Source organism: Alexandromys fortis, unplaced genomic scaffold (genome assembly GCF_014885135.2).
Source record: "Alexandromys fortis isolate MF-2015 unplaced genomic scaffold, M_Fortis_MF-2015_v1.1 scaffold_58, whole genome shotgun sequence".
Classification (NCBI taxonomy): Eukaryota; Metazoa; Chordata; class Mammalia; order Rodentia; family Cricetidae; genus Alexandromys; species Alexandromys fortis.
In genome coordinates, this window is record NW_026067940.1 from 3,139,746 (window position 1) to 3,165,269 (window position 25,524).

At 48.4% G+C, this 25,524-nt stretch overlaps 1 protein-coding gene across 1 annotated transcript in view; it reads left to right on the forward strand.

Annotated features, from left to right (window-relative positions):
* Positions 1–5,114: 5,114 nt before the first annotated feature.
* The window catches only part of Nav1 (neuron navigator 1), a 248,768-nt gene continuing 228,358 nt past the window's right edge, over positions 5,115–25,524 (forward strand). The window contains exon 1 of the mRNA XM_050147599.1: positions 5,115–6,306. The gene's annotated coding sequence lies outside the window, so the exon portion shown is untranslated. The remainder of the gene's footprint in view (positions 6,307–25,524) is intronic.

A 25,524-nucleotide genomic window follows, 5' to 3' on the forward strand; every position in this document is an offset into this window, starting at 1 on the left:
TATATAAAACCATATGTATATATATATACACAGAGATATAGTTTTGTGAGCCATCTTTGACATAGTTGGTTCATAGTACGCAAGTTGTCTTACAACTTTGCTTGCTTATTTATTTGAGATGGGATTTGGCTATGTTTCTCTAGTTAGTCTGCTATTTGCTATGTAGCCCAGGCTGGCTCTGAATTTGTGGCAATATTTCTGCCTTAGCCTCCCAAGCGCTAGGATAACAGGTATAAACCACCACATCCAGCTTCATCCACCTCACCTACCCCTTCTCTCCCTCCTCTCCTTCCTCCACTGCCCCCCTTCCCTTCTTTTGCAAGATGGAGTCTGGCTGTTGCCCAGGCTGGCCCCAAACCCCAAAACCCAAGTGGTCCACCCTACTTTAGACTCCAAAGCAGGTGAGACTACAGGTGCACAATAGAATTTCCAGTCCTCAGTCTTCTCACTATGCAGGTAGGGCTACAGGTGCACAACAGAATGTCCAGTCCTCAGTCTTCTCAGCATGCAGGTGGGGCTACAGGTGCACAACAGAATGTCCAGTCCTCAGTCTTCTCAGTGTGCAGTGGGGCTACAGGTGCACAACAGACCATCCAGTCCTCAGTCTTCTCACTATGCAGGTGGGGCTACAGGTGCACAACAGAATATCTAGTCCTCAGTCTTCTCAATATTCAGAACTAATACCCTGCAACCATATAGAACACGTGCAGAGTGTACATGTGAATGAATTCACATGGAGACATGATTCCTTGATGGAGCATTAAGAGTCCATGGTCAGCCAGGTGGTGGCAGCACATGCCTTTAATCCTGGCACTCAGGAGGTAGAGGCGAGCTGGTCTCTGTGAGTTCAAGGCCAGTTTGCTCTACAGAGTGAGTTCTAGGACAGCCAAGGCTACACAGAGAAACCCTGTCTGGAGAGAAAAAAAAAAGAGTCCATGGACAAAAATGATTATACAATTTAAAATTTTAAAATATAAAAATGGTTATTTAAATTTAAAACAAAATTTTGTGATTATTTGCTTAAAATTATCAAGAACTTCAGAATTACAGGCATTAAGCCAAGGAGGGGCCCTTGCAAGCATGGGAAGCATGGGGCACTAGGCCAGTGTGCGTGTCCACAGCCCACAAAGCTGGTTCTGCCTGTGAGCTCTCCAGAGACTGGCTGACTGGGACTGGCAGAGTCCTCCATTCTTTGAGTCAATGCATGCCCTGTTCCGACAATGGGCATTCTTGTCTCAGCCTCCACATTAGCTATTGTCCCCTGACTCTGCACACAGCCTGTTCCAGCTGCACTCTCTGCTCCAAGGCCAGACTGCTAAGCAAACTCCTGGGGTCCATGACTGCCTGTCAACATCACTCTGGAGGATACCCACAAAGATGGCAGTGGAGTTGGACAAAGACATCCCTGTGTCACAGAAAGAAAAATGTCTCCAGAGAAAAGAATACATCGAACCACCAACCAAGAAACTTGGATTCCAGTTCCAGCCCTGACACCGACATTGTGTGTCCTCCCTTGGAGAGTTGTCACACATCTTGGCACCTTAGTTTCTTTCTGTCAAAGGTCTGGGGTGGGATTCAACAGTCTCTAGGGCACTTCCAGTCCAAAAGACTGTATTCCAATGACTACGAGACCGATGCCCCTTAAGCACCAGCCATACCGCTCAGTGCCCCATGTCATGCACCTCAAAGTCCTAGGAGGCTGGCAGTGTTATTACCCATCTCTCCAGCTCCTGATCCTGTCTTGTAAAAAGAAACTTTAGGGTCTGTGTGAGAGTGGGGGGTGACTCCATCAATGAAGAGACCCCAGCTTAATCCCCTGAACCAAATATGAGGGGCATGGTTTTGTAATCCCAGCACTCGGGAGGTGGAGGCAGGTGGCTCCCTGAGGCTCTCTGGCCAGACCATCTGTTCTAATTGGTGAACTCCACCCCCACAAAAGACCCTATCTCAGATGCATTCCTGAGAATGACACCCAGGGCAGTTTTCTTCCACATATATCTCCTACACACAATGAGCACACATATGCATTAATTGTGCACACACAAACACATTTTTAAAAATTATGACCCTTTAAGACTTGATAAAAGGCAAAAAGAAAAGCCTGATGTTGATTATGTAGGCTTGCTATGATATGGGTTGGTATAGGTTGGGTGTTTGGAATAGCTATAGGCTCAGGGTAGTAGTGGCACACGCCTTTAGTTCTAGCAGTCAGGAGGCAGAAACAGGCAGATCTCTGAGTTTGAGGCCAGCCTGGTCTACAGAGTGAGTTCCAAGACAGCCTGGGCTACACACAGTGAAACCCTGTCTCGAAAAACCAAAATCAATCAATCAATCAATCAATCGATCAATCAATAAAAAGCTATAGGCATCCAGCAAGTAGACATAAGTAAGTATGGACTGTCACTGTCTCCAGGATTGGAAAGCCTGTCAGAGCTATGCTTCTTAACCCCCCCAACCCTTAAAGCAACACTCCCCTTCAAAGGCCATCTTTGGAAAAACACAGGCTCTCCTCACATCTTACTTCCTGGTAAGAGTGAGGGAGAAGCTCATCTTCCCCATAAGGCAGTGACTCGCTGGCTCTCATAAACCCTTCACGCCTATGCCAGCTTTCCCCACAGACTGTTGCCTCCTGGGCCCTCATTCACTCTAGCAATCAACACTGAAAGCGGGACCCAGGGCCAGTGCCCTGAGGTCTGCGTGGTAAAGGACAGGGCAGGGGCAAATTCCAGCTGCACAGGGAGCCCCCAGAGGGGACAGGGTTATGTGTGGACAGGCTTCCATCTCTCAAAAATAAACTTTGCAGCACTGAGCCCACCAGTGAGGTGGAGGGAGGGGTCATGGGGACTGGGTGTGATCTGGTGCCTACTGGGTGGTCACTGCACTTCGCCTTATGTTTGAGTGGCCCTGTCTAAGCCAAATACCCTTCTGTGATCTCACTGATACCACAGCCTTGGTAGTGTGTACTGATGTCCCCTGGGTGATGATTCCCCCGTTTAACTGATGAGCAAACTGATGTGATGTACTTCAGTAAGCGGCAGCAGCCAGGCGAGGAGGGAATCAGGTCCTCTGCAGCCAGGCCCAGTGTTTTTCCACTGGCTTCCAAGGAGGAAGTCAGAAGGTCCCTGGACTCCACCTCAGGAGCGCTAATAACGCTTGTTACTTGCTGAAGAAAATGAAGCCGTGCACTGACTTCCCACCCCTGCCAAGTTTCTGGCAAACTGCTCTCAGTCCCTGAGAAAGCAGAGTCCAGACCCATTACAGATCACAGGGAATGCAGGGGCTACCATCCTATTCAGATCCCCAAAGCCCCAAGGTGACCCCAGTGGTGGGACAAATGAACCTTGATCGACAGAGCTCAAGGTAGCAAGAAAACATCACCCACCTTCACCACACCCCACGACACCCCCACACAAAGCAATCAGGCTGTGGCAGAAAAAAAAAAGAAAGACAGAAAATTAAAAAAAAATAAGTAAATAAAATTTGCTATGCTTTCTGGGGCTTCCAATGCTCTCATCTCTGGCCAGGTCTGTGGCTCAATGGGATGACCACAAGTTTCTTGGGCTGATTTAAGAAGAAAAAAAAACCCTATTTGTCACATTGACATTAATCCTCTTGTTAACCACTTGCCCTGGAGCAGAACAATGCTCAGCAGCAGAGGACAGAGCAGGGACTGCCTTAGCGGGGGGCCAGCAGGTCCTGAAGCCACCATCTCGTGGGGATGGGGGCTGTGATCATGCCTAGGGTCCCCTACTGTGCGTCTAATTCACCTACAACTCACCAACTAATCGACTCCTGGCATCCTCCTGGCTCCTGCCATCCCACCCGGTCTGCAGATGGCGTCTTTACCTCTCATTGATTTTCATATTTAAGGAAAATCCAATTGTTTGAGAGCAACTGAATCATCACTGCATTCAGACAAAAACTGCCCAGAAGGTAGGCATTTAGCGGAGGACACTTATGGGTGGGACCCTGTTTCGTCTCCAAACAGGACTCCATCCATATTGGCTCCTGGCTGCTTCTCTCTGCTGCTCTGACCCGTGCTCCTTCTTGGTAGCCTTCAGGTACTGCCTGTCACCCCAATAAGACTGGGCCCCTTACTTCCCTTGCACAAGGCCGTGCACAGGCTCCTGTATTTACCTGCAAAGGTCACTGTTGGAGAAGAGCAACTGGGGCACTTGGAGCAGAGTGGGGGGGGGGCTTATATGACAGACCACAGGAGAGAAACACTGATCTAAATACAAGACTAAATTCTCACAGACATATAATGTTGGCCTTCCTTTCCACTCTGGGAAGCACCCTAAGAGTGACATGCTGCCATTCCTGGTGTGGCTGTATGGGCTCGGCATTCAGTTTGATGTCAGTGGGCAGTTCCATCTCGGATGCCCATCTGCATGTCTATCACAGTCTTTGGTTCTTGGGACTTCGGGACCAAGAAACCTAGGAAGCCCTACTCAGTGAGCACCAAGAAAGGACAGTCTCTCTATGTAGCTCATGCTGGCTTCAGACTCAGGATCCCTTTGCCTTAGCCTCCTGAGTGCTGGATTACAGGTATGTGCCACCCAGGCCAGTGACGGTGCTTCTTAGGACAAGGCACCACTATGCAGACTGGGGGCATGCTGAGAAGTAAGAAGGGATTCCAGTCGGTGAGTGTCAAGTGTTGGTTTAAGTCTCTTAAAACTGTGCACTGAAGGCGTATTATCACCAAGCGCAAACGTGTTACCTGTGCTACTTCTTCCTTTGTAATCCTGTCGGCAACACTACAAGACAGGAACTACTATTGTCTCTTTACAAAAGAAGAAACTGAGGTAGCCAGCGGTGAAAGACCCAGTAAAACGACTCTAAATGTGTGGTTTAAAAGCCCACACCTTTAGCCAGTACACAGAGAGCAACAAAGTCATCCCTGGCGTTCTTCTGCAGCCCCTCATCCCTCCAAAGGACAGTGAACTCCTTTAATGGACAAAAATTCTATTAAATTCATTTTCCTGACCGTCTGGGAAGGCCCCTGTCTACTTCTCCGTATCCCAAGACTGGGGGGGGGGGCCTCAGGCAGGATTCTGGAGCTTTAATCCTGACTGTTTTAAGACCTCCTAGTTAATCGGCACCTTGCTTTCTCTCCACCTCCCAACCTCCAGTACCAGCATCTTGAAAATAAATCAGTCTTCCTGACTGATTTGGTTGGAGCTGGGAGATTAAGTTGCTAACATGCACAGTTCCTGGTGGCAGGTGTTCCCTCTCACACACAGCTCCGGGTCTGAGCAGGAGCACGGTCCACCTGATTTCTGTCTGTGCTTGCTGCAGAGTCTGGAAGCCCCCCCTCCTCCCAGTCACGTCCCAGCACTGCAGACAGTTGCCCACGGTCGTGGGTAAGATCTTGTCATTTCCCCATTCCTCTTCCTCCTCCCCTTTCCACTTCTCTGGAAGAAGGGTGGGCTGCATTAGGGTCAGAAAGGTGAAGAAAGTCAGTTATCTGAACGCCTACTATTTGCTGTATACTTCCGGGGCATCTCCTCACCTCTCAGCCAAAGGTTCCAGCTCAGATATAATGACCCTTGCAGGGGTCCAGAGTGGAAGGAAATGGACTCTCACCGACCCATCTGCACCATTCTCTGAAAAAACTGAGGTAGCTAGAAGACTTGGGCAGGAGGAGCTCTCCTGGAAGTGGTGGTGGCAGGTCCTTGAGTAAAGGAAAGGCTCAATTGTGCTAAGGCTTCCTGTCCGGACAACTCCCGGCGTAGCCCCCGCCACGCAGCAGCCGCCTTTCTGCGGCCGGCGGGCTGGGAAGGCGGGGCGGGAAGGCTAACGCAGGAAAGGGTTACGGGAATAGCTTTCCAATGACAAAGTCTGGAAGGGACCCATGCCTCCGCCCCTCTGCGGGTTAAGCTGGCACAGTGCAGGGGAGGAAAGCGTGGGCGATCCGCAGCAGGGCCTCCCCTTCCACCCACCCCCAGCCGCGGGCACTCCCAGCTCGGCACCCCCAGCTCGGCCCTCCGCCGAGGCAGCCGGCGTGTGCCTAGGGCAGCGGGTCACTAGGCTCCGCCCCCGGCCGCCCGGCCGGGGGGGACGGCACTTTGTTCAGGATGCCGCCTCCTTCTCGTCGTGGAGCGGGAGCCCGCGGCCGCCTTAGTGAGAGGCTGGAGGCCGGAGTGCGCAGTGCCGGCTGAGACTCGCCCTTGGACCCTGGGAAGCTCCAGGAAACTTTCTGAACGCAAGGAGAGGGCGTCCAGTACTGCGCTGCTCGGGCTATGCGCGACTCTGCGCGGCGGCGGCGGCGGCGCGGACTCAGAACCCCGGACCAGAGGCGCTCCGGTGAGTTACTCGCACCGGGCTGGAGCGGCGAAGGGGCTGAGCTCTGCTCTTAGCCGGGCTGGAGTCAGCCCGAGGGAGGAGAGTCTGGTGCCCCAGGGAGGATGCGGGCTGGCGCAGGAGAAGCACTGGATAACAACCGTGATACTAGCGGCTTCGCGGGAGTGCCTAGACGCCCCTGTTAGACTTTGCGTCTGTCCTGGGGTTGACAATGTGATGAACTAACCCCAACCCATTGAGCTTCAGTTTCCCTTCCTAAGAAATACCTGTCATTTAAAGTGCGCTGAGTTCCTGCATTAAACGCTGTTCTCTCTCTCTCTCTCTCTCTCTCTCTCTCTCTCTCTCTCACACACACACACACACACACACACACACACACACACACACACAGAGAGAGAGAGAGAGAGAGAGAGAGAGAGAGAGAGAGAGAGAGAGAGAGACATAGTCAGACGATACCCCGCTCCCCCAAGCAGTAGTAACGTTTCGAACTTCCCGGGAGAAGCTAAAGGAACAACTGGGGCAGGTGACCCGACTGGTCTGTTCCAGAAAATTGCACTGCCAGGCCACCTCTACCATCCCCCTGCACTGGGATGTGCGCTGAGAAGCGCCCTCTTCAAGGCTGTTTCTTCTGGCGCCTGCCCAGGACGTCTGGGAGCCTTGAGAGCATGGGGGGGGGGGGGGGGGGGGGGGGGGGGGGGGGGGGGGGGGGGGAGAAGCAGGGAAAATGTGAGGGAGCCGCTCACCTGAGGGTGCGGGTGCGGTGCCTGGATATTTGTGGTTCCTTTTAATCTTCAGAGTCGACCCTAACTGGCCATAGGACTGAGAGCCAGCCAAATCTGCAGATGCCATAAAGGGAAGGAAGGAACTGGGGAGGACCTGAGTGGTGAGTGGCTCGGGCAGTGCGCTAGAGTAATGTCCACCCAGCAAAGAGGGTTCCTTGTCCCCCCAGAGCTGAACACAGGAAAATCAGCTGGTAAGTCAATGGGACTTTGTTAGGACAATCCGAGAGCGCAGCTGGCGCCGGCTTAAGGGAAGTGCTGGGTCCCCCCCCCCACCCCCCTTGATAACACGCTGTTTATCTGGCTTCCTGTTTCAGCCATTGGGATACCATTGGCTGGTTCAAATTCAATGCTGAGAAGCCTGTGGCCAGTTCACCCAGCAAAGGCTGTGGACTTATACAGACTTTTGCACTGTGAGCTAGCTCTAATTCCCTGGACTTAAGGTACCCCTAAGAATTCACTTGAGATGAGGCAGGAGAACTTCAACACAGACGGTCACTCCAGATACTCCAGAGATCTTGGCTCCCTTCAGGCCAAAGACACGTGTTCCTCCATCTGGCTGGTGGATTGTTTTCACACTGCTCTGAGCTTTTGGTTGGTGCATTTTTTTAATGTATTATTATTGTTGTTGTTGTTGTTATTTTACCTGTGAAGGGAATGGTAGCAATATGGATCTCTTCTGAAGTGAGCTTTACACTGGTGCAGGTTTCTGGATGAAGTTCTCAGGCAGCTTGTAGTTTCTGTCTAACTGAATATGGACTTGGAATGGGAGAACAAACACTTCTTCACCTGCCTTGCTGTGGTACAGATGCTTACAAAGTTGATGCTGGAAGACAGAGAAGGCTGGAGGAATAAACACATTTTTCAGGCCTCCAGGGGCCTTTACCTGAGGTTGCCAGGTGAAGGGGCGTTGCTAATCCTAGTTCCTCCAGTGGGTTTGTCTACATCCCCCGAGGCTAGTCTTAGATTTTGCTTTGGATTTTAGGCAAAATCTTCACATAGGCCTTCCTCCCCTGTCACTCAATTTGACCACTTACAACACCAATAAATATTTGCCTGCTTAATAAAATTGGAGGAAAAAAAAATCTTAATTCCACCCAGATCCCGCCTTCCATCCCACTCAAATGGCAGGCTCTCTGTCCTTTAGAGGTTGTTTGATTTACCCTCCTCCCAAAACCTTTGTACATAATAGTCTGGATTTTGGAATCTGGTGTCCCTGATGAGCCTTGGCCTGAGGAAATCGAAAGCAAGAAAGCCATTTGCCCTTCCCTTGTCTAATCTGTCTCCTACCCCAGTCTGCCAGGTATGCTGAGCAAGTGCACCCAGCTCAGCAACAACCCAGCCTTCAACTCAGCTACATCCCAGCCTTCAACTCAGCTTTGGCCCAGGAGGAAAGAGTTCCAGAAAGTATCAATGTGTCCAGTGCATCTTTCCAAATTTGTTCATCTTTCATCCTTCCTTTTTTAATTGATGTCATTCCCCCTTCTTTTAAAGCACTTTTGAATTCTTTACAGGATTTATAATAGGCTGACATTTAAAGTTAAAAGAATCTCTGTGTCTCTCAGCCCAGCCCCTGATCACTTCCCTTCAGACCAGAATTCAGGCCTCCTGAAGGAAGGCCCTCGGGGTCTGGCTTCACAGTTGTGGTGCTGAAGAGCTGTCCAGAGCAGCCGTCCAGAGCTCCTTCTTGTTAGTAAAATCACCTCCTATCTGTAGATTCCATCCACAGATCTCAGCCCAGTCCTGAGCTTTAGCAGGAGAAAGGAGCAGAAACACAGTGAGGGGGAAGAAGGGCTGTCTCTGCGATGGAGCCAACCAGCAGCTCTTATTCTGTGGAACACTGAGATCTAAGAAGTGTGGCAATACTTGGCAAACACTCATCTTGCTGGCCCTTAGTCTTTCTCACAGACACAGACACACACACACACACACACACACACACACAAATAATTAAAAACATTTTTAATTCCCCTTTTTTATTTTCTTAGTTCCTTTTATTTATTAAGAAAAGGGGCACTGTACACACACACACGCACACACACACACACACACAAACATAACCAACTTTTTAAGTGGAAACACTCTCCTCCTTGAACAGTCCCTTGAACCTAATCTCCTAGGGAGGCTGACTCAGGCTTAGTTTCCTCCAAGGGGTCTGGATTTTGCTTCCCAGCTTCCTGTGACTCGTGAGACATGATGGGAGGCAGGATGACTGTGGCCCGGACCACTAGGAATGGCTCATGGATCTGGTTCAGCTTCTTTTGCACGTCCTGTGAAGTCCCCACTACCCTCATCAAATCTATTTGCTCTACTTAATTTTAATATGAGATGAGCTAATATGCATGAAAGATTAGAAGCACTGATGCATGTGCCTCACCAAGGACTGTTAATAACAAGATGTTTCCACTTCAAAGGACGGCTAGACTGTTCTGACGTCCAGGCCTCTGATGCTCTGGAAGCTGTCCTTGCTGGATTTGTTTCTTATTCCCTGTTTGGTTTGTTCATTACTGGTTAATTGTGTGCTGATCTTATTCACGCTGAATTTGCCTAGAATTGGTTTTGTGTATGAACTTGGGGTTTTCTGTATCTAGACCACATCCCCTGTGAGATAGTTTGGTTTTACATTTTCCATTGTGATTTAGGTAGGTTTTTTTTCTCCCTAGTCCAATTCGTTGGGCTGTACCTTTCAATACATTGCCGCGTAGTCGTAGTGAGAGTAGGTGCCCTTCTCTTGTTCTCCATCTTGGGGAAGAGTCTTTGTGTCTTTTACCATCAGAGATGATGTGAGCTGTGGCTTTACCATATTTTCACTTTATCATCTGGTGAGAATTCGCTGCTATTTATAGTCTCTAATTTTTTGTTGTGAAAGGGATGTTGGATTATATCAAATGTTCTTTTCTGCATAATTTGAAAGAACCACATGACTTGTTTCCGTCCTTCATTTTGTTAATGTGGCGTACTTCAATATTCTTCTTCACTGAGCCGCCCTGCATTCCTGGGATAAATCACTCTGGAAGTTTCCTTTTTCTTTTTCAATAATCTGTAATTTTCTGTCATCAAACCAGTGGCATAAGACTGTACCCCGAGTTGGATGGAATGGGTACCATTTATATTTTCCTTTATCACTGTGCTTGAAACATTAGAAATCTTTTTTTATCTTGGCAAAATAGACATAACATAAAATTAACCCATTTAATAACTTTTTTCTCCTTTGAGACAGGGTCTCTCTATATAACCCAGGCTATCCTAGAACTCTCTGTGTAGACCAGGCTGGCCTCAAACTCACAAAGATCTGCCTGTCTCTGCCTCCCGAATGCTGGGACTAGACATAGTTTAACAACCTTTTTAAAAGACAGAGTATTACTGTGTAATACAAACTGTATAATTCCAGATCTGAATCCTCCTGCCTCAACCTCCCAAGTGCTGGAGATTACAAGTGCATGCCACCATACCCAACCTTTTTAACCACTGGTCAGTGTACAGTTTAGTAGAATTAGATGATTCGTATTGTTCTGTAATTACCACCACTAGCTATCTCTAAAGCTTTTCAATCCTCCTAAACTAAAAGCTACCCACCAAAGATTAACTCGCAATAAGCTGCACAAGGCGGCACAGGCTTTAACCGCAGTACTTAGAAGGCTGACGCAAAAGAAAATGGAGTTTGAGTTCCGTCAGGACTGTATAGCAAGCCCTTGTCTCAAACATTCCACAGGCAAATAAATAAATAAAACCAAATAATGAATAAAACCTTCTTTCCCCCTCCTCCCATCTTCTGGCAACCAAATTGTGACAGTTTTGTTTGTGGTGAGACAGTATAGCCCTGGCTGTCCTGAAACTTACTCTATAGACCAGGCTGGCCTTGAACTCACAGAGATCCACCTGCCTCTGCCTCCTGATTGCTGGGATTAGAAGCATGTGGCCCCATTGCCCGGCTTGTGAGCACTATTTACTGACTAGGGAAGTAATCACTTTAAGTATTACAGGGTTAAGGTGTCCTTGGTTCTCATCTTCCAGTCTTCCAAAATGTCCCTCGTGTCCGGCCAGACATGACTGCTTCAGATTAGACACGCACTGATGATGTGTGGCCTTTCCGGAGTCCAGTGTGACCTCCCTTCCTCTGGCTATAATTCTCCATCTTACTTTTCTTTTCTCTTCAATCAGTGACCTTTTAAACATTACTGACTTCTGGACCCATCCCCAGAGACTTAGTTTCATTTAGTTCGGAATATGGCTTTAGTGCCTGTCATTTAAAAAAATCTCCCCTGTTAATTCCCATGCTGTGTGAGGGTCAGCTCTACAACTGGCTGAGCCGATTTACTGGCTGGAACCTTTGGTCACAGCTTCCAGTGACGCAGTCCCTCCCATACGGCCAACAGTACTGACCCACTTTTCCTTCCTTTACTAATTTTAAAACCTATGGACAAGCAGAGTAAATGGAAACTTCTATAGAATAAAAATTTCAAAGCCGAAAAGAACGTTAATTACGTTAGCCTCACCCCACATAAAATCTCCCTTCTAGTACTCATCCAGCGACATCTCTGTTGCTAGGGGACACCTAACAACACTGCTGTAATCAACTTATTTTCTATTTTGACAGTTCTGCTTTCAGAGTTCCTCCTTGTATGAATCTGTTTTGGTTATAGCCTACACCCCTTGGTGGAAAACACCAAAATGTTAGTGAGTATTGTCAACATGCATCCCCAAGTTGGGTGTGGGATATTCGGATTAAGCCAGGCAAGATGAGTGTAATTGCCTGCAAATGCCACCTTTATTTGAAAACAGCTATTTGTGCCCCTGTCCTCCTTCCTGCCTCCTTGGTCTCCCAGCCCTTCACACCTGACGTCTTAGTAGGGATGTTTAGAGAAGACATATGATGTGCTAGGAAATAGCTGAGCCAGCCTGAGAGTCGCAGTTCATATCTTGACTTCATGTGCAAAGTCTAGCATATATGAACATCCAGCAAATATTAACCACTGAAATTACAGCCTCCACATGGTACCATTAATTTCATCCTCTTAGGCAGGCCACAGAAGCTCTTAGAAACTCCATTTCTTCTCCATAAAAAGTGGAATGAAAATACCTCACCCATAGGACGTTCCCAGCTCTCCTTATGTCACCCTCCACCCCTACCCTGCCTGTGGATCTCTGCACGGTGATACTGCGATGCTCAAAATGGCAAGCGTGTGGGAAATAGTGATTGCACGAATCAAGTCCGTGAAAGACCTGACCCCGTCCCAGGGATGCTAAAGGTGTGTGCTCAGTAAATGCCAGACTCCTCCTCTTCTAAGCTACAGAGTTCATGTCTGCTTGTGTCCAGAGAAGCAGCAATTCATTTATGAGCTTCCTGTGCAGGTGACCTGAAGGCTCTTCACCCAGGACAAAGCAGGATTTCCCCCTCCCCCATGGAGACTGGAAACCTGAGAATTGGGCTGCCTAAGAAGGGATAAAAGAGGGCATAAAGCGACAAAAGTCTTACCGTATCTTTGGCTCATTTTATTTTGGTGTTTTCTCATTTGGGGGAGTCGACTTCAAGCATAGCACAGACCGGGTCTTCAATAAATTATTACTAGACTCTATTCCCCGTGCCTGTTTCCCCAGCTCATTGGTGCAGATAATTAAGTTGACTGGAAAGGAGTAACAGGGTTCCTGGTAGTGCCAAGGCGCCAACTGTTCTCTTCTTGCTTGCCTTGAACAAAGGCGAGACAGCTGATGAGACACACATGGAGGAGGCCCAGCCAGGACCGTAGCTGGGCAACTGTCTCCCATGTCTTCTTGGGTGGTTCTCTGAAGTCACCTGGCTTTCCTTCCCCAAAACTTTAGAGGGGCTTGATTGTGTGGGAGACCTGGGTGCTCCCATGGGCTGCCCATTGCCCCCCTCCCCATACCACCAAGGCCTGCATAATCTCCTGGGCACCGTGAGCTTTAAGAGGTTAGCCATGATGTTCGCTCCTGTCCTCAGGGTGCCAGGGAAGGGGCCTGGGAAACAATCGATGTGCTCTTCGATACTAGTTTCCCCAACAAAGTTTCCTTTAGAAAGCTGTCAAACCAGGAGAGCAGGAAGTGCACTGAACATCCAATCGCTATTCTGATGTTTGCTACCTGTACTCTATTGCTTTTGTATAAGGAAGAATGAGGAACCTCTTAGAGACTATATTTGTGGGGGGCAGACTACCTATATAATATATAGACAATATATATACACACATGTAGAGAGCAGTGTAACAAAATGTCAGCAGTAAATCTAGACACTTCTGTTTAAGAATATATACGGAGCCATTTGAAAATAATTTTTGACATCATGACACTCAACCCCTAATACTTAGCCGTGTTTCCTAAGAACATTCTCTTACATATCCACTGAATCACATCCAGTAAAACTGGCTCTCACAGAACTAGTTAATATATGGGCCACACACAAATTCCTAGACTCTTCTCCCTGGCTGCTGTATTGAGGTCTGAATTAAAGTTTTATCTTCTGGAAGGAGTGCCGGGATCTTTTCAATTGGGTTCATGATATCCTGGATGAAGAGCACTCTATCTATCTATCTATCTATCTATCTATCTATCTATCTACCTACCTACCTACCTACCTACCTACCTACCTATCTATCTATGCTGAGATAGTTTTTTGCTATATAGCCTAGGGTGGCTTTGAACTCATGAACTAATTTGATCCTCCCACTTAGGTCGCTTGAGTAGCTGAGACTATAGTTACGGTGAGCTGAGAAATGTCTTAATTTACTTTTGGTGGTGAGCCCAGTCTTTAACGGCTGAGCCATCCCTCCAGCCCTGAGATGTTTTAATTTATAGCACTCAATTCAATCTCTACAGTCACTAAGCGAGACAGTTGCTACTGTTCGTTCCATCTTACTGCTAAGGGAATCACAATGCAGAGTCACCTAGGCTGCCTAAAGAGTATGAGCCATTGTCACCATTCATGCTGCGTGCCAGGCAATGACAATGGCTGTATGAAAGGCCAGCTGGCATTCCCTAGCCTCTCCCCCAGGTCTGATGGGATGCTTGGTCACACTGGGTGGACTTTAGTGTAAACGTCATCGTTCTCTTTGACTGGGAATGACAGACACTGTCTAACAGTGGCACAACATGGACTAGAATGATTTGTTTATCAGGAAGTAACCAGTCGAAGAGCTAATGGCAGAAAACATCTTAGGTAGTAGGGCAGGGTTAGGAGGAGGCAGGACAGGAAGCTATTGCTTGCTGTTGAAAAGCACATCCGGATGGGAATCTCCCATCATAGTTGGGACAACAGCGTGCTGTGGATGCATCTCTGATTTCAAAGCTCGGAAAAGAGAGAGGGACACAGACATTTCCCTGCAATACTGAGTTGGGCCAGAGGGGGCACTCTGCAGCTCTAGGACAAATACTCAGAAAGTGCATACCCAACATAGCATACCCAACAGGACACTCTTAACACCCCACAGCCCACCTAATGTGATGGCTTTCATGTAAAATACTTGAAGTATTTATTCTTTCAAAAATATCTAAATACCACCATTTCATTTACTAGTTGTTTAAACTGTGGAATATGTTTTGTTTTGTTAGTAACCCTGAACATAAGCAAAAATTATTGGGAAGTGAGAAATTTTTTGCTTAAGGTTGTTTTAAAATATACTTTTTATAAAAACTAAATTTAAATATGGATGCAGTTGACATATGTTTAATGAGATCTTAATTAATGCCAATTTTATAATTTAATTTTGTAATCTGGAGGAACACGTAGCATTTTCTTCCATATCTGCATAGCTCCTTGGCTCTGGGTTTCTATCCTGGGAGTGAGGGAGGGAGAGTTACCGGTGTGGGCCCTGATGGTGTCTTTGGGTGAGTGCTGAGACTCACACACTCTGGGTCCAGGCCTAGGCTGGGTGGAGCTCAGCTGCACGGCAGTCATCCTGAGATGGCCTTTCTTGAGCCTTCACTGTCCCTAACTCTGCCCCTCCTCAGGACTTCACTGTTCTTGCTAATATGTGATCCAAGGCGGATGACCTCCTGCCCCACAGCTCATGGAGCCCTATGAACTGGGCAGGACAAGTCTCCCTTTTCTATAGACGGTGAAAACCGGACCCAGAGATGGGGCTGTGTACTATAGATGCGAGCAGTGTCCTTATCAGCCCACGGGGCCTCAAACATTGCACCTGTTAGTAACCAAATGCGGAACACACACGAAGCTTTTAGTAGTAATTTTACTATAGCATTATTTTGAAGATCTTTAAGACTCATCTCTTGTTACTGTTTCTATTAGAGTCTATTCTCTAGACTGACCCCAGTGCATCAGGTGTGCTAATTATATGCTCTATCAGTGACGCACACTTCCAGCCCCAAAGTTGTTTAAGCTGAATATAGTGGTTTAACTCTGTGACCTCAGCACTCAGGAAGCTGAGACAAGGATTGCCTCAAGCTTGAGGCCAACCTGGATTACATAGAGAGTACCAAACCCTGTCTCAAAACATACACCACACATGCCACACACACATCTGCACACATGTGCACACAGCACACACATACATACCATACCCATGTCTGCATACATGTGCGCACACATACACCACACACACCTGAACACGTGCACACACATACACCACACACACCTGAACACATGTGCACACACATACACACTGCATGTATATGCACACAGAACACACATACACATGTGTGCACACAGCACACACATACACACACAGCACACATACATATACACTTCATGTTTATGCACACAGAACACACATGCACACATGTGCACACAGCATACACATACATACCACACACACGCCTGCATACATGTACACACATACACCACACACACACCTGAACACATGTGCACACAATACACACTGCATGTTTATGCACACAGAGCACACATGCACACACATACACACAGTACACGTATATACACCTGCACACATGTGCACACACATACATACCACATACATGTCTGCATACACGTACACAGATGCACCACACACCTGAACACATGTGCACACACATACACACTGCATGTATATGCACACAGAACACACATGCACACGCGTGCACACAGCACACACATACATACCACACATGCACACACACCATACACACCTGCATGTATGTGCACACAGAACACACACCACACACCTGCATGTATGTGCACATAGAACATACACACCACACACCTGCATACATGTGCACACAACACATACATAGTGCACATACCTGCACACATGTGCTGTGCACACAACAGTACACATCTGCACACATAAACATGCCACACACATACCACATGCACACACCTGTCTGAAAACAGACACACACACACACAATCATATTGCCAACTTATTCTTCCTGCTCACTTGTTACTCAGGAAGTAGGGGGAAAATCACAACAGAAAATGAACGTGTTTTGGGTGTTTTCTCATTTCTCATCAGAATTGAGAATAACTGTTTTATATATAGTTAGGCCTATGTCATATTGACAACTCATTAAAGTCTCTTTGTTAAAGATTTAGCTAGTATGGAGCTAATAAATGGGCCACTCCCATTTTACACATCCATGCAATCCGGCCTTGCTGTCACTCATTACCAGAATGCCATCACAGGCAAACCACATGGCACCTCTGAGTCATTCTCCCACTTCCTCTCGCCAGTAGAGGGATGGGAAGTGGATGAGAAGGGCTGCCCCTGAGCTGCCTGCAGAGACTGTGACCTCCCTGCACCCACAGGCAAGCCTAGACAAAGGCCGCTGTGTTTGGGGCGGTGGGTTAGGGATGGTCGGAGATCAGTGAGAGGCTGCTGAAGCCAAGCAGGCCTGAGACTGTGGAAGTAGCCAACGCCATCACACAGTAGGGGCTCAGGAAACACAGATCAAAGGCACCTGTAAACTACTGAGGTGAGGGCCAGGCAGGAATGGCTGCCCTTCCCCTTTCCGCCCTACTTCTCTTTCACAGGAGTGCCCTGGGTCCTGACTTCCCCTGGCAGTCTTGGAGGTCATGTCCTTGCTCCCTCAACCTCTCTTTCATGTTGGGCCTCTGAAATGTGATTTTAAAAGCGGGGGGGGGGGGGCACACCTTTAATCCCAGCACTCCTGAGACAGAAGCAGGTGGATCTCTGTGAGTTTGAGGCTAGCAAGCAGTCTACAAATCAAATTCCAAGACAGCCAGAGCTGTTACACAGAGAAATCCCATCTCAAACATCCCACCCACCCACACAGCAAAAAAAAAAAAAAAAAAAAAAAAAAAAAAAGCACATGCCTGTCTTGGGTTCCTGTAACTTCCCTGCAGACAGGGATGGCATTACTTGGTCCACAGAATTCAGATGTTCTGGCTCTGGAGACAGGACCTGGTCCTCTGGTACAAAGTGAATGACGGTCCTGACCATTGGCCCTGGTCTGCAGTTCAGGGCCTCACGTTCCTACACTTACTGACAGCCCTGCAGAAGATCTGTATCGGACAGAAAAGTGACTGAACAAACTCAGTGTTGTATCAAGCATTCAGCTCCAGCCCTGCGAACTGTCCTTCTGGGAGGATTCATTACCAATAGGGTACTTACGCATCAGACAGGGCACGGGACAATGTTACCTTGTCAGAGGGATACAGTACAAGAGCATCCAATGCCAGCTCTGAGATATGTGGTCCCTCTGGGCTCACTGGGCTCTACACTGCACTGCAGGCCGAGTGTGTGTGTGTGATGAATGTGGCCTGTGGTTTTGTTTAACAAGGCTGGCCCATTATCTGGCCCAGTCTGTGTTTTAAGGTATTCAGAAGGAGGAGTTGCAGATGTGGCTGAGGCAAAGAACAGGGGAAGAAGGGAGATTGGAAATGGTGAACCCGAGGCTGGTGAAGCAAAAGACAGATGGGGCCATCTCCATAACAATAAGATGTCCTGGAGCACTCAGTCTGGGTGCCTCTGGGGCAGAGGTCTGCCTTGCAAAGCTAGACCGAGCCAGGCTCAGTCTGCCAAGGTTGCTGCTCTGTTTGCTTCCACCTGCCTCCTTGCAGTAAGCCTGGCCAGAGTCCTGAAGAGGCCTTGCAAGATTCATAGAGGGAAACAAATGGGAGTCCCAGTTCCCTGCAGCCTTTTCATATCCAATGCTCCCAGTTAGATTTCCACAGAAATGAGAAGGAAGGACCCTCTATTTTCTTTGTTCTATTTCATTTTAACTTTAATGAAGAAATAATTTACCAGCAGTTGGATAAATGTATGTATACATATACCCCACACCCTCATCAGACACGGAAGAGCCTCTTCTCTCCTACCTCTTTCATCATCAACAGCCTAGGCCCCAGCTGTGTCCCTGCTTGTTCGTCGCGCCATAAATTAGCATTGTCTGTTGATGAACTTCATAGGAATGATTAGTGCGGTGTGTTCTAGTTTGAGCCTCACGTCTTAGCTCAACATAATTTACTTACAGGTGAAGATATGTCTTAGTTCAGCCAAGTTATATAGATTCATCTGTGTTACGCTGTGTAGGGTTTGGTTTGTGTTGCTTCTGTGACAGAGTCTCAGGCTTGCCTCAAACTCAGAGCAATCCTCCTGCTTCAGCTTCCTCATGCTCAGATTGCCGACATAAGCCAGCACACTTAGTAACTCGGTTTCTTTTCATCTTTGATATGAAAGTGCCACAGTTTCTTTACAGGGAGTCCTTTAGTTATACCACCAGGCAACTGTGATATCCAGCAAGGTTTTGAGAGTTAAGTTACACTTAACCTAGAGAGATGGGCATAGTCGTTCTACTTGGGAGGCTCAAGTCAGAAGAATAAGCAAGCCTGGGCTCTGTTATCAGTTTGGGGCCAGCGTGGGCAATCTACTGAGACCCTGACTAGGGAGTGGGAGAAAAAAGGAAGAAAATGAAGAGTTATGCTGGTAGTCCTAGAGGTTTTCATGGCGACTTTGTTTCTAGGCCATCCTCCATTCCCATGGTGACCTCTTCCTTCTTTCATGGTTTGCAGCCATCTTCTTGTTGTAGACATTCTTGGTGGAGGGGCCCTGTTTTCTCAATAAGACAGAGTACTGCTCGCTGGCCTGTCGAACTGGCACACCTCACCAGGCAGGAGTGTCTGTCCGTGCCTGTGATGAGCAGGACATGATCCTTCCAGTGATGGGGAAGGATGAAAACCCAGACCAGGGGGGCTACACAGGGATATTGTTCCCGCAGTGATTACACCCACTGTGCTCCGCGGGGAACTTCGCACTCGGTGTGGAATCTGATACACGGAGGGCATTCGATAAAGATGTGCTGATGGACTAATGGTCTCGGGGAGGGGAGCTGGGCCAACAAACCTACTGTCCCACTCCTGTTATGGAAAGTCTGAGCGCAAGTAACCCTGCTGAGAGAGGAGGGGCGGGTGAGGTCACAGAGGAAAAGCCAGCTGGGTGGAGTGGCTGTGGAGTGTGGGAGGGCCACAGTGGCTGGGGAGTCAAAAGTGGAGCGGGAGCTCTGTATTTAGAGGGTCACAGGACCATGTTTCATGGGGCTGGGAAGATGGACGGCTCAGCAGTTAAGAGCTCTTGCTGTTCTTGCTAAGGACCTGAGTTTCTTTCCCAGCCCCTGCATGGTGGCTTACAATCGCCTGTAACTCCAGTCCCTGGGGACCCAATGCCTTCTTCTGGCCTCCATGCAGGTAGGTGGTGCACATACATACATGCAGGCAAGACACTCATACATGTAAAGTAACTAAATATCCTTGATTTCTAAGTATTATTAATATTCTTTTTTTAAATATTTATTTATTTATTATGTATACAATATTCTGTGTGTATGCCTGCAGGCTAGAAGAGGGCACCAGACATCATTACAGATGGTTGTGAGCCACCATGTGGTTGCCGGAAATTGAACTCAGGACCTTTGGAAGAGCAGGCAATGCTCTTAACCACTGAGCCATCTCTCCAGCCCCCGAGTATTATTAATATTCTTGACTGTTCTTCCAGAGGACCCATGTTCAGTTTCCAGAACGTACATAATATCTCACAATTGTCTGTCCAGAGGATTCAACATCGTCTTCTTGCCTTTGTGGGTACCAGGCACCAACATGGTACACAGACATACATGCAGACACAACACCCTTACACATAAAATAAAAATGAATAAATTCTTAAAAGATATTAGTAGGGTCACGTTCCATGAAACCCATAGTGAAGCATCCCTTCTTGCGTCTTCTAGTCCCCAGTGTTTGCCAGTAGGCCTCCCTTGGTCTGTAGATCCATCATTCCAGCCTCCGACCCCATTACTATGTGGCCATGATCTCCATGAGGTCCTCATATCATCTTATGACTGTGTGAGTCTATGTCCAAATCTCACTCTTGTTAGCACACAGGTCATACTGTGTGAGGGGCCCTCCCCTACTTCTGCATGACCTCATTTTAATAAATTATATCTATCATGACCCCATTCTAAACAAAAACACATTCAGTCCACCTAAAAATGCCACCCCTGGGGTAATCCTTTACAGTTGTGATGTGTTAAGCCAGTGTCATAGAATTTTAGCCTGGGACATGACTGAGACTTCCTAAGGGGCTGAATTCAAATAAATATCTCTCGGTCTCTTTCTTACAAAATAGACTTGAGGTCCTCCCCACACGCAGAACCTGTGATTCTGCCTCTGAGGTCTGGGATCCAAGGCACTGGGAGAGTTGTGGGGCCCCTGAAGACATGGGCATCAGCAGGACACCCTGTCTGGAATTTAGGAGATAGATTCTTTAAAGTTTCTAGGCTCCGATACTCATTTGCAATCTCGGGCTTCTCCTTGTGGCCAGGATCCTGGAAAACCCCAGCGTCCTCCACCCCAACCTCTGTGCCATGGCCCCTTCCTCAGTGAGGTCCACAAGGAGAGAGTCACACTATAAATAGCACCCCACATCCAAAGGCCTTCTTCCTGTGCAGGAAGCATGGAGGACTTGTCGGGAGGAAAAAGGTGTTTCCGGAAGAGAGGCCAGAAAAGAGAAGCCAAGCGGGGGACTGCCCCACAGAGTTCCCGGGTGCTGGAGGAAAGGTGCAGTGAGGCCAGCTTAGCAGGTATATGGAAGGGTTTGGTGCCAGCTTCTAGTGCTGTCATGTGACCTGCCTGGTACCTGTCATTCAAGAACCTCATGAGAATAGTTAGCAAAAAGATCCTTATCGCGAGTGTAGGCTGGAGACTTGGGAGTTGAGGGCCAAGAGAAATATATAAGCGCTGCATTCGCTGAACATTTGCCGTTCGTCAGTTTAGGACGAAGTAGATGTTCATAACAAGCAATGGGAAGTACTTTTTCATAAGAACGGCTGGTAAGAAGGCAGAGATCACACCCCAGGTGTAGTAAGTATAGTGAGGCAGCCCCCGGGGTCCTAGAGGACAGGAAAAGGTAACACTGAAGAGCTAGGAAAGCTCCCGGAGATGGGGTCTCCTCCTGGGCTTGTAGGAATACCATCAAGGCCAGGGAAGAAAGCAGGCGGCCGCCAGGTGGGGAGGCAGGTGTGGAGAGGAGCAGGTGGTGGTGTAGTGGCCGAGTGGTCCATAGGCACCCCCCTTCCTCCTGGCCCTCTCTCGTGTGCGCCTTGAATTGTTCCTGAGCGTCTACAGAACAGTCCTTACCCCTCCATGGACCCTTGCTGGGGTCTCAGCGGCCTTTTGCCCCTGCCTGTCCAGAAGAGAGGACGTCCTCCATTGCTGTGTGAGGTGATCATACTCAAAGGCCAGCTCATCATGAAGCCCTTGAGAAGCACCTACCGCTGAGAAGAGCCAGAGGCCTGACGCAGGGTTCCGTGGTGGCAGTTATCACAGGGAAAGCTCAGGCCTGCAGGCTCATGGTCAGTGCAGAGGGCCTTGGAGTCATCCGTGACCCTGCAGCTCCGACTCCCGGCTCTCCAGCCCTCTGTGACGCTGCCAGACCGCAGGACCCCCGAGTGACTGAGATGCAGATGGGTCGCTGTTTCTGTTAGCAAGCCCCAGAGCAATCAGCCCTGGTATCAAGTTCAGATTCCTCCGCATTCCCACGGTACCAGCAGTCATGTTGAAATGCAATATGTCCACCCCCATCCTTCAAACCAGGGTGGTTTGTGATTAGAATCCAGTCAGGATCCCAGGGCCTCTGAGGAGCCTGGGCAAATTTCAACCCTGTTTCCTGTTTTATGAAACAGTGCCTAGTGGTTTGGGAAGAAAAACAAAAGCTTGGCATATGTGTTTATCCAGTCCCCCTAGCCTATATCCCAGTGGCTGTGAGCCCGAACCCAGAAGCAGTGTTCGGATAGCATTAAGGCTTGCTTTCAGGTTATCTACCCTCCATGAGATGACCACTTATGGAGTTGTGCTGTGGCCACAGAGGCCCCTGGAGTCCACTTCAAGGAGAATGAAGGCCAGAAGTCACCTAGCCACCAATTCTACCTTCTCCCTGAACACCTTCCTCTGCTGGTAATCATCTGCCAGCAGATATCACTTCCTCTTTGCAGTTTTTGCATGAGCTCACTAAGGCCAGCTTGCTCACACCACTTACACAGGGAATAATAGGCCATTGCCCAGGAAGTCACTGGCTGCATTCCAGTCCTTTTTACTGTAATTATGTTGAGAAAGGGTAGGCATGACTTTGCTTCAGTAGGAAAGAAAAGATGAAGAGAAGGAAGGAGGCACTTAGATCACTTCTGTGGCTTCTATAGAAGGACAAAAGGACATCTCAGAAGCTACAGAATAGATGCTGTTCACATCTTGTGCTGTGTGATACCTGAGATGCTGTCTCTGTGCTGTGTGATACCTAAGAAGCTGTCTCTGCTGTGTGGTACCTGAGATGCTGTCTCTGTGCTGTGCTGTGTGGTACCCGAGATGCTGCCTCTGTGCTGTGCTGTGTGGTACCTGAGATGCTACCTCTGTGCTGTGTCTTGCTGTGCTGTGTGGTACCCGAGAAGCTATCTCTGTTGTGCTGTATGGTACTGGAGATGGAAATCAAGCCTTGTATGAGGTACCTGAAGAGGCAGGAAGGAGGCAACATGGGCCTCCAAAAGCAAGCAAATGAAAAACAAAACTAAATGAACACAGTAAAAGGGGTCTATATAGATAGATAGATTAGTGGTTAGGAGTTCCTGATTCCCCCACAGAGGACCCTTGTTTGCCTCCTAGCATCCATACTAGATGGCTCAGTACTGCCTGTAACTCCAGCTCTAGGAGTTGCAGCACCCTCTTCTGGCCTCCCTGGCCACTGCTGTGCATGTGGCATACACTCACACACTTACACATATGTATATACACTCACACATACACTACAGTCACACATACACATATTTAAAAATAAAATAATAACATAAAGCCAGTGTTAGAATAAGGATGAAATAGAAGTGTGTTTCTATGCTTCTGACACTTCCTAAGTGTGTATCTGACTTTTGTGTTTGTGATTTTGTGTATACCATGTGCCCCTACTATCTCTGAACCTTTATCTGTAACATGGGACTAACTCTAACCTGGTTCCCTGGGCAGCCTAGCCCCTGTGCACTGAATAAGCACGAGGCTTAACACTAGCCTTGTAAATAGAGGTTATTGGCAGATGGTAGCTCATGAGTGAGACACTCGACCTTCTGAGACCCAACCTTCCTCTCTGTAAATTAGGGTTTAGTTATGGTCTCTTTGGGCCTGCTAAGAAAAAACTGTGGCTACCCACGGCCTGGAATGAAATGGGTTCTCAGTCAGTGAATGCTTCCTGCCTTAGGGGATGCGTGCAGTCCTCTTTGGAGCAACTTTGAAGCAGGACCTCATCCTCAAGGAAGCCCATACTGTGGCTTTTGAGCCTCAGTATGGAGAGGGAGGCTTAAGCTTTTCCTCTTGCAGAGTTAGGTCTCAGACAGGAGAGTCCAGAAGAATTTTGAAAGAGATGAACATATGCGGTAGCTGGATGAAGGCTTTTACGAAAGGTGTTGCAGGAATGTGGGCGCACTGGCCTCCTCTCTCCTAGGTGGGTTTGCTTTAGAAGCTGGCAAGAACAGTACAGGGTCCACTTCTGTTAGAGCAGGACCTAAGCCATCGGCACTAGTTTCTGGGAACGGGAGATAGGAAATCTGGTTCATCCTTTGTCTACATGTCCTTGCATCACTCTGTGGCTACCACAAGAGGGCACAGTTGCCCAGCACAACCCACAGGATTCCCACGCCCTCCTCTGCAGCAGCCAGCTGGCCCCTGCGTCATTTGGGCTGGGAAAAGCAGCCAGGCTTAGCCACTTAACTCTACACTAGATGAAAGACTGGGGTGGGAGCCTTGGGTGGGGCAGCCCTGCACTCTGCGGGGAAAGCTAGGCAGGGTGAGCGAGCCTAGGACTTTAATGACCTAGAGAGCAGAGCTGAGCTGTCCTCGTCGGTGATGTGTAGGACTCTGATTCTTGCCTTGGGTCCTATCTACTACAAACTGCCCTTGTCCCCACAAAACAAACTAAGCTTCTTGCTTTCTTCTCCTGGGACTTCAGGATGCAGAGTCCATTAGGTGTCATGGGTAATTTTGCATAGGATAAGATGGCATTGCTTGGCAAAAGCAAAAAAATCAGTGTTTTCCAGCCTGACTGTTTCTGGAATCTTCTTTTCTTGCGGTCATTGGGACCCGAAGTCACAGCCAGCTTCACCCCCCCCCCATAGCACAACCCTCTGTGTGGCCCCACTAACTTATCCATTGTAGATAGACAACATCCACCCCAAATCTTCACTGGCTTAGCCTCGGACTTCCTTGGCTAATGACTGACAGGACTCCTGCATCTGGGGCAACTTGGAGAAAGCAGGGAGAGAGAGGGATAAGCACAGGAGCCTCGTTCACTGCCAGAGCCCCTGTCCATAGCATGCCTGGAAGGGCAACCATTTAGTGAAACCCTGTCTCCTATTCCTTCAAACCCCAAGCTGTTTTTCCCTTAGAGAGAAAATGCTGTCTCTGTAAACCCGTATCTGTGACCATGTGGCTGTGTTTTTCTTTCCCTCTCTGCAGACCTCTTCTTGGGAATGGGGGAGCTGCAAAGCACTTTGGGGTCTGTGGACCTGCGCCATAAACTGGGCCTCCCAGAGCTCTGATACAGTGATGGACAGGCCAGGCTGCTTTCTGTCCTAGGTGCTGCAAGCAGACAGGAGGCTCAGGGAGCATGAATTCCACATTCTGCAGCACCTCCTTACTCGGGCTTTCCTATTTGTGTCTCCAACCATTGCTTTTTCTAGAGACCCTAAGTCATGGCTTTACCTAGAAATTGTGCTGAAGCCAAGCCGGGGCCTTTTCATCCTGAGCCTTCTCTTCCCGAGACCGGCAAACAGCCCTGTCTGGGCCACAGCTTGCCCTTACCCTGCGAGGGCTTTTCTAGCAGAAAGATGAGAGAGCTCTTCTGGGAGCTTCCTCTTGTCTGTACATGGACAGAGTTAGCACACCATCTGGTTGCAGTGGAATATGGGCAGGGTAGCTGTCCCAGATGTAGCGATGTTGTTAGCGGGTACGCATGGAAAGACAACTGGCTCCTAGTCTAGATGATAC